Genomic DNA, 19,818 nt, shown 5'->3' with positions numbered 1-19,818 from the left:
TCAAATTTTATCATCCTTTTCATAGAATATGTAAATTTTTAAATGCACAGTTTTGAAGCATCAATTATTTTAAAAATAGTTTTCTTATAAAATAACCTCTAATTGTGAACATTCTCAGTATATCTTTTTTTTTTTTTGTAGTGACCAAAACTGAAATCCAGTCAATGGAATAATCTTCATATGAACATTAAACATGTGCGCCATCTAGTGACGAATTTAGAAGTTAAAAGTGAAAAAGACGGAAGAAGATATTTCAGCACATTCCAGATACAAGCAATTCTGCCGATGAATAATCTTGATTTGAACTAAAAGAATGTCTCTCATCATATGTCTTTGGTCTGGTTAATATTTGCAATTTTGCTTGCGAATAAAATATTATAATCTCTGAAGGTATTTAATGTAGATAACAATGTAAATAATAACGATAATAATGCAGATAAAATATGTTTTTTTTAAACTTCTCGGTTTTATTGATATAAAATTGTATGAATTTTTTAAAAATTAGTATTTTAAAAAACATTATTTGTATAAAAAAAATGCTTGTGTTTATATACTTTGGTAATATGTATATTTGCTCTTTGTGTTGGGTAACAATAATTGAGTGGTTTATTTAATAATTCAGTTATCAGGCATTATTATAAAATTTTTAGGATAATAAGAAAATATGTCCATCAAAAGACTTAAATATGGTTATTTTTAATTATATATTAATATCTTCCAGATATATTTAAAACTGAAAAACTTAATAAGATTCCTTTAAAAATAGGTGGCAGAATAATTTTATTATTGTGATTGAAATTGCGCTTTTTATATAATATTCGATGCTAGAATTTGACCATAAATTTAGCAGAAAATTAACAATCAGGGAAAAAAAAGAAGCAAAAAAAAAAAAAAAATCGAAATACATGATTATAACCAAAGAAAATTTGATAGATATTAACTTCATAGTGTTATTATAAAATTGATACGCTTTCAGAAAGGGATTTTTATGAATTTAGAATTTAATATTGTTCCATTTGTAATCGGTTTAATATCGGGTGGTTGTATTCCATATTTTTTACTTCTTCAAATCTGTAACTTTTGTATTGTTCAAACATTGACTTGTTTTTTTTTTAGCATAGTAGCAAAAAGTGTAATTTTTTATTCTAGGATTATCATGCTAAATGTGATTTTTTTAATGCAATTTTTTTTTTTTGGTGAGCATTATTAGTTTATCTTATAAGCACAAGATGTTGAAATTGAAGATTGTATTTACTTGTTTATACTACAATAAGAAAGAAACAGGTTTTGCTAATGATCATTTGAACAATCTAAGATGTTATTTGGTATATCCATATTCAATATTCTCAATGTTAGACAAATTTATGAGAGTGTAACAATGTTTCTGGATAATTTATACCATAATTTTGAAAATTTATGCTTCCATTATAAGGAATAATCTTGCTGATGGTTTAATTTTTATCTAAAGGTATCTAAAATTAAAATTGCAAGAATATCCAGTATATTAAATTAAATTAAATTAAATTCATTGTCAAGGAAGCATTTAAAAATGGGTGAATTTAATTCATTGTAATATACATATATATATTATGTTTGTCCAATTTAGTTGAATTCTATTAATAATAAGACAATTTGTATTACTTTAATAAAATTTACTGATAATTTGCTACTTATTATTTTAATTGATTGGAATTATTAAATAATTAGTCAGAAATTATCAAATAATACACACTTAGTTTATTAAAAAAATTAACTGTTAGGGCTAAGTATTTAAACTAAATGGTGATAAAATAAAATACTCAATGTTAATAAAGCTAATTAATTTCATCTTCTTTTTACAATCCTAATTTTAGCATTCAATATGAACAGTATTATGTCAGAAGGATTAAACATCTTGGAACTAAATTGTGTGTGGAACTAATTGTTCATGGGTCAGAAAATTCCTCATAACACTATAACAAAAAATATTTTTGGAAGAATTCTTTAAATTTATAGCTTGTCATTATTATTTATTTCTTATGAATATTTCTCTTTGTGGTAGTAGTTCCTTTATAACCTTTATTAATATAAATGCTTCAAATCTTAATCTGCTTGAAAAGTTAAGTGAAATCCACTATATGCATGAAAATGATTAACTCGTAGAACTTGCATTTTCATTGTTTGAAAAAGCATCCCGAAGAATTTAACCCCTGTCCTTTTTTTAAAAATTAATAAAATTGTTTAGAATAAAGTAAAGTGGTTTTTTAAAATGAAGCTATGAATGTTTATTGAAACGGTAATTTATCCCTTCTTTTCCATGTACTTATGATTATTATATAATTTAGCATTTTTATTCCTTTTCATTTTTATAATTGTATTTACATCGGTGGTGGAGGTTCAGTTTGCAAATCAGCAGTGTTACATACTATCTTTTCCTAGACAGTCCTTTGGGATAGAATGATAGTCAGAGTGGGTCCAAAAAACATGATACACAGAAGTTTTTTTGCTCATTATGCCATTTTGGTGCAGATTCTGAAAATTATTTTATTAATCACTAAGCCTTTGTATGCAATTCTAAGCTATTGTTATAAATAGTTTGTAGTGATTAGGACATAAATCAAACTAAATTATTTTTATAAATTTGATACCTCTACTTTTAAATTAGGAAAGCTCAAGAACCAGTTCATCAAGTTCTAACTACTGGTTTCATTTAACAAATTTGAATTCATATGAAAGCTATTGAACCCTAAGATACGTTTTTGCTTACTTGTTCTAATACAATGCCTTATTTTTTTAAAAAAATACTATTCTGGTGCACATCCTATATAAAGAAAAACTGTGATAGATTTTCCTAACTACAGTACAAATTGCATCAATTTTTATTTCATTTGAAAGATTATGGTGATTTTTGCACTTTTTGTTTTTGAGGGAGAATGCAAAATAAAACTTTGACACAACTTCCACCCTCAGTAGATGGAATGATTACACAAAATAATTTTGTATGTATATTTAACCAATCAGAATATTATCTTTATTGTGTAAGTATAATTTAAAATCTTTTCATTTAGTGTAAAAAAATGTTGCCTTGTCTAAATTACTATTAATATAAGGTAGGTGGATAATTGTATAAATAGGGTGAATTAAAAATTATTCATTAATTAAATTATTAAGAAATAATTAATCAAATTTTTGTTTCATTTTTATCATACATCAGTTAGTGGATTTAGTTTAAGTACTTTGATTTATATTATTATATATTCTATTGTATATTGTTATTGTTCATTGGAAATTTTTAAATTAATAAAAGCGTCTATTAAATGTATTCATCAAATGTTTTCAGAATGAAAGTGAATCAAAAAGAAAAAGGATTGGGAGATGTTCTGGAAACCTGAGGTTTTTCTAATGATAATCTGAGTAAATAGTCTCCTGAGTAACATCTCCATTTACTAAATATACCTTGCACTCTCCAGTGGATCCCAGCTCATGTTGGAATTGAGGGGAACAAATGTGCAGATGCCCTTGCAAAGGAAGCATGCGATGAAGACCAACCTCGAGTAGTCACCAGTGCAGAAGCAAATGCTGCCGCCAGACGAAGGATCTAAACCAGCATCTTAGCAAGGCAACAATCCCCGATCTAAACTGCCCAGGAAACCTTTCCTCTACAATAGCTAGGCTACGTACTGGACATTTCAAAGGCATGAAGATCTCACGAACCAATATAAAATCCTATCCCCTCTGCAAGTACTGTCCCCATTCACAACTAACGCCAGATCATGTTTTTGATTGCCATGCCATTATCGGTTTCCTCTTTCAACTTGGAGCACCCCCAATCAAAATCCTCCATAGCCATCAGGCTCCAGAACTTGCAGATCTTGTCACCAAGACTTTTGAAGGACTCTAATCTTTTGCACTAGCACTGTATGCATAGACATGACAACAACAGCAGTAAATAGTGATTTTTCCTGTCCTTTTTTTAATATACAATTTCCTGTTTGAATATCACTCTCAAAGATATATTAACCATTATTCAAGCATTTTATTTTCCCATTGTATATATTTTTAAAATCTAGTTTAGCAAAAAATAATAGAAAAAAAATAATATTTTATTTTGCTGTATTAGTAATCATTGTAGCATTTGTGTAATATTTAAACTCAGATAAATTTTATTGAATATTATTTTGATATTTTTTTATTGTGATAATAGGCTAAACAAATAAGACAACAAGAAAAAAAATATGACTTACATGAAAGTGTTGAATCATTTTTCTTCAAAAACAATGTACATTTTGGATTTTTTTTTATAAAAATAAACTACAGTGAACTTGATATAATTTAAATTGAGTAAGAGATTCTGAATATTGTAAAATGATATTATCCATGAATTTTTGGTGTCAGTAACCAAATGTTTCTGAAAAGGGTCACATTTATGTATTGAAATTCTAATTTTCAAAATCACTGGAAATTTTTGTTTTGTTTATTAACAACATACAATTGTGGACTTTAATGCCAATTACAAAAATTAATTATGAGAGAGACAATAAGCTTATTAGCTTGCAATCTTTGGTGATAAATCACTTGCATGACATGCAGAAATCTAACATTTTTTGACTAATATAGCTATGTATAATTTTTGCATACAAATTTGCCTGATAGGGTTAAATTTTATTTGATGTATATAAAATCTATTTCTATTGAAAATCTAATATCTTCAAAAATAAATAAATAAAAATGAAATAAATATATTGAGAGTCACAGTGTTTCTAAGTTTAAAAAGGCTTTAATTAAAAAATTGAGTCAAAATTACAAAATTTAAATTTTATTTACTAAAGCAATTTTTTGCCGTTATATTTATCTTTCAATAAAGGAAAAATTTTAAGCATTTTGATTTCATGTGTAATCTGAATAATTTTGTCAATATTTTATTATTTAATGTAAATGCTAAACTAAATATGCACTTTAATTTAAGATATTAAATGTTTTATTTGCATTTCTTAGAAGAAGAATGATGAGACAGAAAATAGAGGCAAGAAGTGTTTTGTGAATATGCGACTTTTTCCTAAATGAAATTACTGAGTAAGTTGATTAAGTTTTATTTTTTTTGTTGTTGTTCTCCTGTAATTTATTGTATAATTTTTTTTATTTCAAAACTATTTATTATAATAACTGCATTTAAAATATGGTTGATTAAATTTTCCAGTTAGTATTCTCTAATAACAATTTCATAGATATAGTTAAATGAAAAATAATTAAACTAATTGCTCATTTTGGAATGTTGAGCATTATAATTCATTTGCTTTTGCATTTTTCTTCAAAAAAATTTTAAGCCAAGTTATTATAAATAATATTTTAATAATCCCTGACATTCTACTGCAATCTTTCTATGTTTTGAAGGATTTTTCCAAAATTTTTTTCCAACTGTACATATAAACTTAGACAGCTGTTAAGAAATTAGCCATTGGACTATGATGAGAGTAATTATACTATATAATAATTTTACTGGCCAGTTTCTGTCATTTTTTTGAGTAAGATTTCTTTTGTTTTAATTTTTGCTACAATATTTATTTAAATATTTCCCTACACATTTTTCTGCAATTGCTTTGCATCTTTGTATATAATTATAAGTAAAATATAAATTGTTTATTTGCTCAAAAGTTATTTAACTAGCACCTTAATTTTACTTTTTGTAATTGTTCTTTTGTGGTAAAGAATGGATTAGTGAACTAGTGTGATATATAAAAAGGCAGAGAAGCACACATTTGAATACTTGTTTATTTTTATGGTTTCATTTAAGATTTTAAGACCAGCCATAAAAATACATAGTACTATTATACATAAAGCCTGTGTATACTACAACTTGGCGATTTCAGCATGATCTAAAAATCTCCAAGTAAATAAAAAAATGCAGCCATTTTGCACTTTATGTATGAAAGATTTTGGCATAATCTGAAAGATGCCATTTTAAATCAGAATTTTAACCATCTTTGTGAAATACTGGTATTTTATATATGACCTTGACAAAATCTTTGAATATTATATATATCATTGGGGCTTGGCATAAGCTGAAAATTGCCTTGAAAATTATAAATTTACTATTTAGTGTCTGTAAAAATTAATTAGTACCAAAGTTTGCATCAGTGTGAAAATTGGTTCTGGTACTGGTCCTGTTCTTAATGTCTGAATAACTTTTTGGTGATTTTATATGCATACCAATTTCCATCAAACAGTAGCTTTTGTCTATAAATAATGCTTTTATGAAATGCATAAAATCTGCTGTATCAATTTAATTTTGCATCACTTTTACATTGTGTTGCTTTGCTGTAGGAAAAAGACATGCAACAGGTGACACAAGGCAGTGTGCAGGGTTTTTTTTTTCTTTCTGGCTTGTGAATGAACTAGTCCATTATATCATCATCCGCAAATTGTTCAACCAGTATTAGTTCTGTTATTGAAATTATTATATTTAGTATTAGTCTGTAAATTTATATGGATTTATTTTCTTTCTGTTTTTAAAAACTAATGATTTTTTGTAATTTGCTTTTAAAGTTTTTCAGTGTTTAAGGAATTTTTTTAATGTAAATAAGAAATTTCTACTTTTTTAAATCATTAAATTAGAATTATTTCTTTAAGCTCGAGTGGTTTCCTTTTTGCTGAAATGCATTATTTAGGCTCAGGACTGTTGGAACTATTTATTTTTTGCTTCAACTCATTCTTCATTACATATGGGAAAAAGAGATTATTAATTGGAAGAAATTAAAACACACTATTGTATAATTTTAACCCTCCTTTATCCTTTTATGCTTTTAGTTTACAATCATATATTAATTATAAATTCTATTAATAGTGACATTTTATATGCAAAAAATGATTAATCATTATGTCAGATATAAAATATACATTTACTTAAATAACTATCTTAAAGCTATACAAATTATTATAAAATATTTTTATATAAATTAGTAGCTAATCGTAGTTGTTACATTGGAGAATTTGGATGGATTGTGTCAAGATTGTGGGGAATCCATTATTCTTATTACATTTCTGTTAATCACACATTAAAATTTTTATAATTTTTTTTATCCTATAGCAATAGATAATTTTTGTCTTACTATACTTCTGTACGTAATTGTTTATATTTTAATTTTTGTAGCATTTAATCATATTAGAAAAAGTAAATTTAAGATATTGATATATTTTTATTTATTAGTGTAACAGAAGAAGCATAGAGCATGAAAGAATAGGAGTGAGAAGTGTTCTAGATATTGGGTTTTTTCTCTGAATGAGATTTCAGAGTAAGTTGATAAATTTTTTTCTGTATGTCTTACTGTTTAATGCATATCCTTCTTCTCTTTCTTCTTTAATATTTTTTTAATTACAATTACATTTTGTTTTGAAAAAATCATACATTTTTTTCTGAATTAAACTAATAAAGAAAAATAACAGAAAACATTAAAAAGGTGGTACAGTGAGGAATTTTATGTCCATGTATTGCCATTTCAGTTTTTTTAGTATTAAGTTTGGATTAAATTATAAAAATTAGTAAATTAGTGCTCTTCTTTTAGAATTTTGAATGTCTTTTTAAGATGCACTTCTTATGTAGCCCGCATTGCATATTTTATTTAAAAGATATAATGTTAATTATTCTTATAACATGTCAAGACACTTTCCTGTTCCTATTAGTTTTCTGTATTTGTTGTTATATGTTGTGTAGTATTGTTTCAAAATTAGTTTAGTTGCATATTTAAGAACTTTGGATTCAGGATTATTATATTCTCCCTAAAGATTATTTATTTTATCCTTTCAACTCTCACTTCTTCTTGAGTTCGTGATCACTCTCTTTTCTTTTACCATGCTTCTTGAACTAAAGGCCAGGAAGCTGCCTGGTTAATATACAACCTACTTAGAAGGTTTTAGGCAAGTTCAGGAGTGAGAAATTTAATAAATATATAAATTGTGGTTATAAAAATAAATCAACAATTTCTAATTGTAAAGAGTTTGTTGTGAAAGATTGAAAAACTTCACCACAAATGATGCTTTGTTGGAAACATAATCAGCATGTCTGCAGTATTGTCTCATTGTGCTTTTCAAATGGTGGGTATGCTACTGAATAAGAATTGCATCAATGTACCATCGACTGTTAATTGACTATTTCTATTTGATTACGGATATTATTAAAATTTATTATTTAGGTTTTGTTAGATGTTTTTTGTTCTTCAATCAGTATTATTGAAAAAAGATTAAATTATTAAAAATGAAAGTTTGATATTTATTTAAGTATTTCATAGTAACTTTTGTCAGTCAAAAATAATTAATTTTTTAAAAAAAATGCAATTTTGTATTATTAGTTTAATACCTAAAATAACAATCCTATCTTTAAAAAAGATAAATAAATAGGTATATTTTAGATTCAAGGTGGTAAATTTCTTTTTTATGTTTTCTCTTAATTGATTTGATTTGTTTTGAATATATATTATTCAGATTTTAAATACATTTGCTCTGTTGTAGGGAAAAAATGCCCATCTTAAAAGCAAAATCCTGGGAAAATTGAAAATGGCATATTATATGTATAAAAGTGAGTTTTTTTAAAAAAATTTTTATTAATTGTTTCAAAATTCTCTTTAATCTAATCTTTTAAATAGTTTTTTACTCATAATTCTTATGCTTATTTCCAACTAATTTAATGTCAAAAAACAAAGTATTTGTTTTGCCATTTTATCATGGGAAATAAACAGTTTAATATTATGTAGTATCTAAGTAAAGAATAATATTTTGTTCTTAAGATGGTTTCTTAGTATTGTTAAACTGCTACTGAACTTTTAAAAAAATAAACAAATGAGCAAAAAAGATTTCTTCAGTTGAGATGGGAGAAAGGGGGAAACCAAGAAAGAAGAAAAAGGGAGTCTGTAGTCATTCCAAGTTTAAAATATGGGGTGGAAAGAAAAGCATGTATAAAAGTTAACTTATGTTTTTAGATATTATTGATTTTCATTTCAGTGTTCTAACAAAACATTGAAAGAAAATTATATTTTAATAATTCTCAAATTAAAAAAAATATTTATTTAAAAATATTTTATTTTTTAAAAAATTGCTTCTTTTAAATTTGCGCCAAGATAGTTTAGATGATAATTCCTGAATTTAAATTTTGACAAATATGCATTATAGGCATATGAAACGTTTCTGTTAGTTATTAGTATTATAGCAATTTGTTACAAATTAGAAAAAAAATCCTTCTTTGAAAGCTTTTCATTATGTCAATTCAAAATTTCAGCATTCTCTGAGGTTTGTTCTGGGCAAAGGAAGTGATGTGTACTTTCTATCAAAAATATAAATCTATTTATAATTTCAGTGGTTATTAACCTCTAGCTTTATGATTCATTTATTTGCATTCTTCCAAAACTTTATTGTACATTAACTATGTCTTCATATTTGAACTCACTCTTTTTCCTGGAAAAATTAGCTAAATGCGTTATAAAGTTAATTGTGTATTTGTTTCAATATTTTGAAAGTTAGGACATAATAGTTATTTATGATATGTATATATATATATTAATGACATAGTTTACTGATCTTGTATTGACTTTTTTCATTTATTTGAATTACTGAAATTGCAGTTTTGTGTAGAATTGTTTAACTGGTGAATTAATTGATTTGTTACATTAAAGTACTGTTATGGAAAACTTGTGAAACAGATATAATAATTCTGGAAGATATTCTCATGAGTTTCTATACTAGTATTCATACCTGTGAATAGGTTCATATCTTAAATTAACTGTAATGTGATTATGTGTGGCTTATGATGTATGTCAAAAAATTTGCCTGCATTAGGCCAACTGAATAGAGGATCTTCTAATGAATCAGGTCTGAAGTTGTTGCTAATCCATTTCAAAAATAAATATTAGTAACATGCCTCTATTTGGATTTCATACTATATGGTTGAATGTTTTATATAATAGATAATATGCTGTATCATATAATACAAGATACTATGCTATATAAAATAATACAAATACACTATACTATACAAGATATTATGCTATATCATATAATATATGTACAATAATGTTCAGATACTGTCTTAATAAAAGTAGTTGATATATTACTTATATTAGGACAATCATTATTGTGAAAATTTAAATATTTTGTCTATTGGAACCTATCAATAATAAATATTACATTCTCAGAATTTAAGTGGAAATTTATGCAGTTATTGATTCTCCTTGTACTTTGTGTAAATGAATGGTATTATTCAATATATTTGTTTGAGACATAAGTCTGGAAATTTAATGGTAAGAAAGTGACAGATATATTCCATAAAAAAAAAAAAAAGCCTCGACACCGAGTTGATTCTTCTTTCTTTTGTACCCAGAAATATTACTATAGAATTATAAATATTTTTCCTAATATATATAAAAGGGCTTTAACTGAGTGATGGTTGAGTGTCAGTTTTGTGATGAGATTTTTTTTCTGGTTAGAATCCAATTCAAATGAAATCTTCTGCATATGTTCACCTGATCCATGCCAAATTTTATTGTTGTTTGTCCCATAAATTAACACACAATTTTGCTGTTGAAAATTGCAAAGTTAAATCTATTGATTTTGTTAAGCTCCAGTATGAAATATGAATAGTATGTTTTAATAAAAGATAGTAATAGCCATTTGTAAAGAAAATGTCTTCAAATAATACAGGATTGTAAAAATTATTTAAAAATCATTACATAAGATTCATTACATAAATGAATTTTTATTACTTCCTAGTTCTTTACATCTAGCATTTAGAAAATATAAAAAAAAATTGCATATAAAGATAATAATTTAAATTGATTAATTGATTAAACAGTTTAAATTGATAATGAATTTTTTGTCATTAAAATGCCTTTTTTAGAATTCATACAGTTAAGAAAAAGTAATTAAAAAAAGAAAGGAAAACAAAAGCAATTAAAGACATGCAAAACAAATCTTTTTCCTGTATTTTTAAAAATTTGAAATTTGGGTTGAAAAGAAATTTACAAAAGCTAATTACTGTTTTAATTTAATATTTCTTCTCCCCCCAATTATTCTACTATTAAAAACTTGATATTAGATTTAGTTTTGCTTTTTATTCTTAAATTTAAAGATATTTTATTCCTTTGATAAACAGTGTTTTCAGATATGTTATTTTTCACATAACTGTACCCGCTGTCTTATCAAAGATAATTAAAACGATCATTAAAGAATTCTTATGTTATAAACCTTCAATATGTACATTAAGGAATAAGGCATTTTAGTAAATTATAAATGATGGAACTATTTTTTAGAAATTAGTCTAACCATGGTAATGTGCTTCCTTATAAAAATCTTAAAAATATGTCAATTTCTAATTTTATCTATTCTTATAAAAGAAGCATGTGTCTCTTCAATAACTGCATATATTTGTGTATAAATGATTGGAATAATTACCAATTATTGATATGGAACATTTAAGAGCTAAATAAATAAAATGAAAGATGTTGTAACTTAGTGGTTTTTATCCTTCTGATAAATGATCAATTATGTTTAATAATCTAATAAAATGAAAATTTTTTAAATAATAAAAAAAGTTGCAAGACTAATCCCAAATATATTTTAAAGATGATTTTATTTTTTTAATTGTACTTCTTTCATCTAATTATAAAATTAGGCAGAAGTCATTTAAAAATTATATTGACAAATCAAAATTACCTCATTTGTCTCCACTGACCACCTTTTCTTTTGTGTGACCATTGAATTGTAAAAATCCATCAGTTGACAATCCCATTAATCTGCTAATTCTTTATTTTTCAATCTCAGCCTATTTTCTACTGATAGTACACAAAACATATTATTGAGCATTGGCATTTGAGACTAACTGAGAAATATGTGGTGGCAATGTGTCTTTGGAAATTCCCCCTACTTTCTGAATAGTGCCATTGTTTGTATTGGCTAAGATTTCAGTTGCTGCCTTGCCACAGTATGTTAATTGTATCATGTAGAATTTAGGGGGGAAATGGGACAAAAAGGAAATTAATACAGTAGCTGCTGCTTAATGTCATTATTTTGGGATTTAAAAATTTTGATAATGTTGATTGATAACAATAAGTAAATTAGATAAAATCGGGCCATATTTTTGTCATATTAAATGAGAATAAAAAATAAAACGTTTATTTCATATCAATCTATAATATTTTAAAAAATGCTAATGAAAAATAAATATTGCTTATTATCTGTTATTGATTATATATTTACATATTTTTCATACTTTATCGTTTATTAAAAATTTGCCTGCATGCTTTCAAACACTCATTTCACCTGACTCATTTCGGATTCGTTAAAAGGCTTGTTTTCTCATCACATTTGATTCTACCAGAAGCATAAACTTTTATTATTTATTCTTATTAAACCAAATGTATACAGTTTTTAAAAACATTTTACAAAGAAGATGCTGTAAATTTCCAACTGCACTGCAGTGTTGAAATGACTAATTTTAGGTAAATTTTCTTTATTGTCAAGATTTTTAAACAGTCAAATCAGTTCTTTTTAAAAATCTATTTTTGCTTTGGCAATTGAATCACAGACAATAATAGTTTATGGCTGTTCAACAGTTTCAGGTCAGAACTAGCAATGTATTTATTGGTTTCAATCAATCTAGATCATTCTAGTCCAGACAAAAGAATAAGAAACCTGTTCTATGAGGAAAAAAGGACTCGGATACCTTCTCACAAGTGGAGCAAGAAATTTCATGAATGTCAATCATCAAGGTTGTTTGAAAGATTGATTTATTTCAAAACTAACTTTAATTCAAAACTTTATTTCAAAACTAACAACATTAAATGATATAGTGATCACTTTAAATGAATATTTCTGTATACATTTGATAAATTGGTTCAATACCAGAGGTTTTGGATAATATAAAGCAAATGATAATTGCAATCACATTAAGCAGTGTCCACTGTAATATTTTAGTTGAGAAATGTCTGACATTTAGCAAGCTTACATGTGTTAGAAAAAGAGGTCAGCCACGCTTTAGGTGGTTTGACAATGTTGAAAAAAATTTCAACCTGCTGGGTATCAGAAACTGGAAACCTGTGGCATTGGATAGATAGTGATGGCATCAGCTGACAGGGGTAATCATAACTTGTTCAAAGTTGTAGTGCCAAAGAAGAAGAAGTTAAATATGATGACAGTCCCACATATGGGATGGATTGTAGTTATATGTAGAAAACTGTAAATAATACAGCATATATTTCTACACATCTTAAGGCTTGTCATTTATCATCTTAGGGCTTATTATTCATCATCATTTTTATATTTTAGGGCTTATTATTCATCATCATTTTTATATTTTAGGGCTTATCATTTATTATTTCTAATCATCTTAATAAGGGATTCCAAAAATTATATTACTTGAATTTAAAGTATTTTTGAAGATTTTGGGGCTCTTGTAAAGTTGAATGAAATGATTGGTATTTTCTTACAAGAATAAACATTATGGGTTGATCTTACTATTTTAACTGTTCAAAATATAATATTCCGATATTAAATTTTCATTAGAGATTTTAAAATATGAGCTTTTATAATTTTCTGTATAATTTGATATCCCCATTGTTAAGATTTTGATATTAAAATAACAGTATTCCTTATTAAACTCTTGATATTTGACTTTGAGTAGGAAGTGACAAATTTTCAAGCCTAAGCTCTTCTCAGAAACAATGTATATGCAGGTCTAACATTTAAACCTGCAGCTTTCTTTATTGACGAAAAACTTGTTTTGTTTTTATCTAAAATAAAACAAATTTCAAAAATAATTCTAAAAAATACTGATACAAGCTTTGATTTTCTTTTCTTCCCTTGACTGTTAACAATAACCAAATAACAATATATATATATATATATATATATATATATATATATATATATATATATATATATATATATATATATATATATATATATATATATATAATATAATTGTAACATACTGGTACAAAAATTGCTATTATTACTACGTTCTGAATGACAACAATCAGAACATATTTACAGCTACATTTAGTTCATTGCTTGGTAAATTAAATGTTCTATAGAGGATTGATATTTCATTTAGTCAGAGAATACAAATAGTAAAAGAAATAAAGGAATAGGCTAAACTATTGCCAGATGGGTAACTATGACTAAATATTCCATAATAATTGTTCAAAAAAAATTTGGGTGAACACCCTGGTCTTCAAATGTGGCTAGTAATTAAAAAATACAAATGTCTCTTTGTACTTATTTTTATAAAACCTAATCAGAATGAAAGGAAAGATTTCTCTGTCAGATTCACTTTGCTATCAGCAAAAATTTTTGGTATTTCTATTCTATTGTAAAAATTATCGCAATAGCAATTTGATTTTTTAGGATTTCTTAGATTTTTGTATTTGTGCATTAAGATTTTTTAGTTAATTGTGCCTTGAAATTCCTTCTACCTATTTTAGAAAAAGAGGAAGATAAAATTATTGGCCCATTGCCATAGCGTTACCCTTATTACCCATTACCATAGCGTTATTCCTGTCACTAGAAAGGCATATTTTCATCATTGTCACTTTCTTTGCATTTATAAAATTAAATATCTGAATTGAATTTTTTCTTTGTCTTGCAGATAGCTATATCAAATTTCTGTCCCCAAGTGAAAATGCTGCCATGGCAGCTTATTGTACAAACAGCAAATGAATTCCTATAAGATGTGAACTAGAACTAACTATTGAATAAACCTGCAAGTTTTGAACTCTTGGTTATGCCATCTATGGAGCAGGTAAGAAGGGTATAAATTACTTTTTTTGAAATAACATGGCTGTTGGTAATTTGGTATGTTGTGTTGTCTTTAAAAAAAATGATAATTAATCTTTTATTGCAACATAAGAACAGTTGAATTCAGTCTGCTATTTCCCCATTATTTTTATTTGTCATCACCTCTGCATATTTGTATTTGAAGTTATTACTATACACTATCAATTTACTTAGATAAAATTGTCATGATGCATTGATAAAATATCAAACTTTAGCAGTTCTAAGTCACCTCTCATATGATAATGTAATGCATAAAACTAGCACTTAGTGTACTGACATGTTTTCATTTCTCAACTTATGACCTCCTTATGAGCAAGTTCCATTAAAACTGACAAATTGTTAGTTGGAGTTTCTTATTGCTATTTTTTTATTAAGCATGTTATAACAGTTGTGCTTAAAACTTAAAGGCTGAACTTATATAGATAAGAGTATTGCACATAATTGAAAATTTCATTACATGTACTTTATTTTTCATACTGTAATCATAAGTACAAACTGAAATTTCATTCCAATTTGATAGTTATTGTTTGTGTACAAAAATTCAGAAAAAGGTATATATAATTTTTATTGATTTATAATATATATATATGTGTGTGTGTGTGACACTGAAAACTCAATTTAACTAGCTAAAACAGGTTTTAACTGACAGTGCTAGAGAGAACCCGAATTAACTCTGAAAAACATGTTTTTACTGGCAGAGCTTGGGTTGAACCCATTTTATTTGTGGTTTGACTGATTTGTTAGACAATATAATTTGCACATATCCAAAATTATCGTATTAAACAATAATTTTTAAACAGTGTTTCATCCTCATCTTCGATATTTTTTATAATATCTGGTGGCAAGGGTGAGGTTGTCATTCGAACTCTTGGTTCAATCCCAAATATAGATTTGTATGGTGATTGTTTAATTCCTGAATGTAGAGTTCTATTTTTCATGAAGTGGAAAAAATGAAGACATTGGACCACTTTGTAGTTTGATTATCTTTTATCCATGAAGCCAACATGTGTTCTACATCTTGGTTGACCTCTCAACCAAACCCTGCCACTAGCTGTGATGGGGTTTTCTTATGGACAATCTTCAATTCTGGCCAATACGTACGTAACTGCTCTATAACATAATTTACAAACTCTCTTCCGTTATCAAATTGCAGTATACAAGGAGCCCCAAATATCAAAAAGATATCAATTGCAAAGCAATTTCTTCTTTTGTTTTGTTCTGAAGTAGAGTTGTAGTAGCACACACTTTGTTAAATGTTTCTTGCAAACCGTAATAAACCTAAATTTATTATCTGTCTGATATCGCGTATTAATTAAATACACTTGGCAGCGACTATTAATTTCTGAGTGAAGTTACAATTTTAAGTCTTATTCTACCCCCATGTTCTAAGGCCACATGTACATTTTCGATATCATCAAAAATGTCTTCAACTGGTAAATAATATATTATGAGCCCATTTGAGGAAACCAACTCTTTTACTCCATTAATTTCAAGAATGTCAAATCTTTTTATCTGCAGTACTGAACAAAAATTTTACTGATGGCAGATTTTGCTTCTTCAACCTCAGATAAGAGAGTACTGTATTCATCACGTGCTATAACTTTAAAATTATTCTGCTTTTTTTTTTTAATGTAAAAACTATGTATTTCTTATACTGATCCTTCCCTGGCATTATCAAAGGATACAATGGCTTGGTGGTAAAGACTTAGGTTTGAAAATGGAGGATTCTAGCATCAAGACTTGATTTTACTAAAGAACCTTTGTGTAAGCAGATCTGATGCACGTTGAATCCATAAGGGTTAAATATCTTCCATCTGGTGTAATGCAGAAGTTTGTAGAAAGGGTGCCACCTCAGATGTTGTCCTCGTCACCTGATTGCAGTTCAGAGATCCATTATAAAATAGTCCTAATATTGCTCTAAACTGAAATGTTATTATAAAAGAACTATTCCTGGCATTGTCATATGTTCTGTTTTACCATATGTAACTAATGAAGTTTAGCTATGGGATTGTTTTTTGGCTATTATTCAATTTTAATTTTCTTTTCTATTTAGGCACTGATACATGAAGGTAGTCTAATTGAGGAAACAAAACCAGATCTGCAGTGCTGAAGGAAAGCTGTATTAGCAATGTAAAATAGAGAAGGAAGAGAAAAGTGAAAACTTGATGCTTGCTTTCAATTAAGAAAGTTTGTTACATTATGCTTCCAACAGAAAATATGTATATAAATGTCTGTAATTGATTTATATAATAATTCTCGTTTCAAAATAAATAAATGCATATATAAAGATTTTATTTCTTTGTATATTGAATAAGGTTTTTTTAACAATTAACAATTTTAAACAATTAACATACTTTGAAAATTGCTTGAACACACAAAATTAGACATTATATAAACTTCAAAATACATTTTTACTTGTTTAGTATTCATTAATGTTAATTTTATTTATTCATTTATAATTTTAGATTATAAAAAATTTAATGCTTTTTATACTCAGTGCTTGATTTAATGTAATAGCAACAAATCCTGAATTGGTGTAGTAATATTAACTAATCAATGATTGTTGAAAGACTGAAAATATTTACTAATAAACATAGGGTTGATTGCTTGTTGATTTGCTATAAAGTAACTTATGTTAATTCTGTTTTATGACACAAATTTTATCATTTTACTATGGAATTTTAAATGTGTTTGTTAAATGTATAAAACGGTTATTATAAATCAAAGCCATATTATTTAACAGTGATAATCCTATTATTTTGGATAAGAGAATATAAACTATATCATTAAAATTGCTGCAGATTGTACATATCTGTACAATTGTACATTTCTGTATACTGAAAAAAAAAATGATTGCTTTCATTATGTAGTTAGCTTATTGTCATCATGTAGCTATTTGCATGAATAGTATTTTGCTCTCCAAAACTTATTAATGAAATATTGCATTCACTTCGACGCCATTTAAAAGTTCGTTAATTGAGTCTTGGTTTCATGACTGAAATGGCTTGATTCAATATAAATTTAACCAAAATATCCAGCCGTGAAACTTGCAAAATCTATCAAAGTCAAATATCATTCATTGTAAAAAATTTGAGAAAGAATACATTTATACAATTTAGAAAATATTACATTTATAATACTCTTTATTCAATCCCAATGCAGAATTAAAAGGTCCAATCCCATATTTGCCCTTGTGTAATTTTAAGGCAGAACATTACACTAAATCAAATAATGATCCTTATCTGCTGAAGATGTTATATTCTATTGTAACCATGTCTTCATGATATTATTTAGAATATTGAATAACAGCATGGAAATATCATATCTTACAGAATCTTATGCTAATACAGACCATGAAAAGGTTATTAGTAAAGCTATTCATTCATTTAAAAGTATAAAAGTAAAAAGACAAACAAACAAAGTGCAATAAATTCAAAAACTCATGCAAAATTTAATAGTTTTAGATAAGATGAGAACATTTAGAAAAAGGACAAAATAATTTATTTTGTAATGTGGAAAATACAACTCTAATATACCAGTAAGGTATTATGTAAGTAATACTTTACTGGCTTAGATGCCAGTAAGGTATCTAAGTCAAAATGTAAAATAAAATATTTTTCAATGTGGCTATCAAGTTGTTAAACAGGCAATCTACCCTCAATAATGAAAAAATACAACTCTAATATGTTATTAAAGTATTATGTAAGTAATTCTTTACTGGTTTAGAGCCAGTAAGGTATTTAATAAGTCAAAATGTAAAATAAAATATTTTTCAATGTGGCTATCAAGTTGTTAAACTGGCAATCTAGCCTCAATAATGAAAAAATACAACTCTAATATGTTAGTAAGGTATTATGTAAGTAATTCTTTACTGGTTTAGAGCCAGTAAGGTATTTAATAAGTCAAAATGTAAAATAAAATATTTTTCAATGTGGCTATCAAGTTAAACTGGCAATCTAGCCTCAATAATGAAAAAATACAACTCTAATATGTTAGTAAAGTATTATGTAAGTAATACTTTACTGGCTTAGATGCTAGTAAAGTTTCTAAGTCAAAATGTAAAATAAAATAATTTTCAATGTGGCTATCAAGTTGTTAAACTGGCAATCAAGCCTCAATAATGAAAAAATACAACTGTAATATGTTAGTAAGGTATTATGTAAGTAATTCTTTACTGGTTTAGAGCCAGTAAGGTATTTAATAAGTCAAAATGTAAAATAAAATATTTTTCAATGTGGCTATCAATTTACACTGGCAATCTAGCCTCAATAATGAAAAAATACAACTGTAATATGTTAGTAAGGTATCATGTAAGTAATACTTTACTGGCTTAGATGCCAGTAAGGTATCTAATAAGTCAAAATGTAAAATAAAATATTTTTCAATGTGGCTATCAAGCTGTTAAACTGGCAATCTAGCCTCAATAATGAAAAAATACAACTCTAATATGTTAGTAAAGTATTATGTAAGTAATACTTTACTGGCTTAGATGCTAGTAAGGTATCTAAGTCAAAATGTAAAATAAAATATTTTTCAATGTGGCTATCAAGTTGTTAAACTGGATATCTAGCCTCAATAATGAAAAAATACAAATCTAATATGTTAGTAAGGTATTATGTAAGTAATTCTTTACTGGTTTAGAGCCAGTAAGGTATTTAATAAGTCAAAATGTAAAATAAAATATTTTTCAATGTGGCTATCAAGTTAAACTGGCAATCTAGCCTCAATAATGAAAAAATACAACTGTGATATGTTAGTAAGGTATCATGTAAGTAATACTTTACTGGCTTAGATGCCAGTAAGGTATCTAATAAGTCAAAATGTAAAATAAAATATTTTTCAATGTGGCTATCAAGTTGTTAAACTGGCAATCTAGCCTCAATAATGAAAAAATACAACTCTAATATGTTAGTAAGGTATTATGTAAGTAATACTTTACTGGCTTAGATGCCAGTAAGGTATCTAATAAGTCAAAATATAAAATAAAATATTTTTCAATGTGGCTATCAAGTTGTTAAACTGGCA

General features: G+C 26.4%; 1 long non-coding RNA gene across 2 annotated transcripts; it reads left to right on the top strand.

Annotated features, from left to right (window-relative positions):
- Positions 1-273: 273 nt before the first annotated feature.
- LOC129974856 (uncharacterized) lies at positions 274-17,059 on the top strand. 2 transcript variants are annotated; one of them, XR_008784983.1, is made up of 7 exons: positions 274-390; positions 3,320-3,924; positions 4,975-5,052; positions 7,184-7,268; positions 8,482-8,548; positions 14,606-14,758; positions 16,847-17,059. It is a non-coding gene; the product is annotated as an uncharacterized LOC129974856 (long non-coding RNA). The 2 variants fall into 2 exon arrangements; XR_008784982.1 differs by lacking the exon at positions 274-390 and having other exon boundaries at positions 1,799-3,924.
- Positions 17,060-19,818: the final 2,759 nt, after the last annotated feature.

The sequence above is a fragment of the Argiope bruennichi genome, chromosome 7, assembly GCF_947563725.1.
Source record: "Argiope bruennichi chromosome 7, qqArgBrue1.1, whole genome shotgun sequence".
In the NCBI taxonomy this organism is placed as follows: Eukaryota; Metazoa; Arthropoda; class Arachnida; order Araneae; family Araneidae; genus Argiope; species Argiope bruennichi.
The sequence above is the reverse complement of the archived record's forward strand: the minus strand, read 5'-3'. Positions and strand labels throughout refer to the sequence as shown.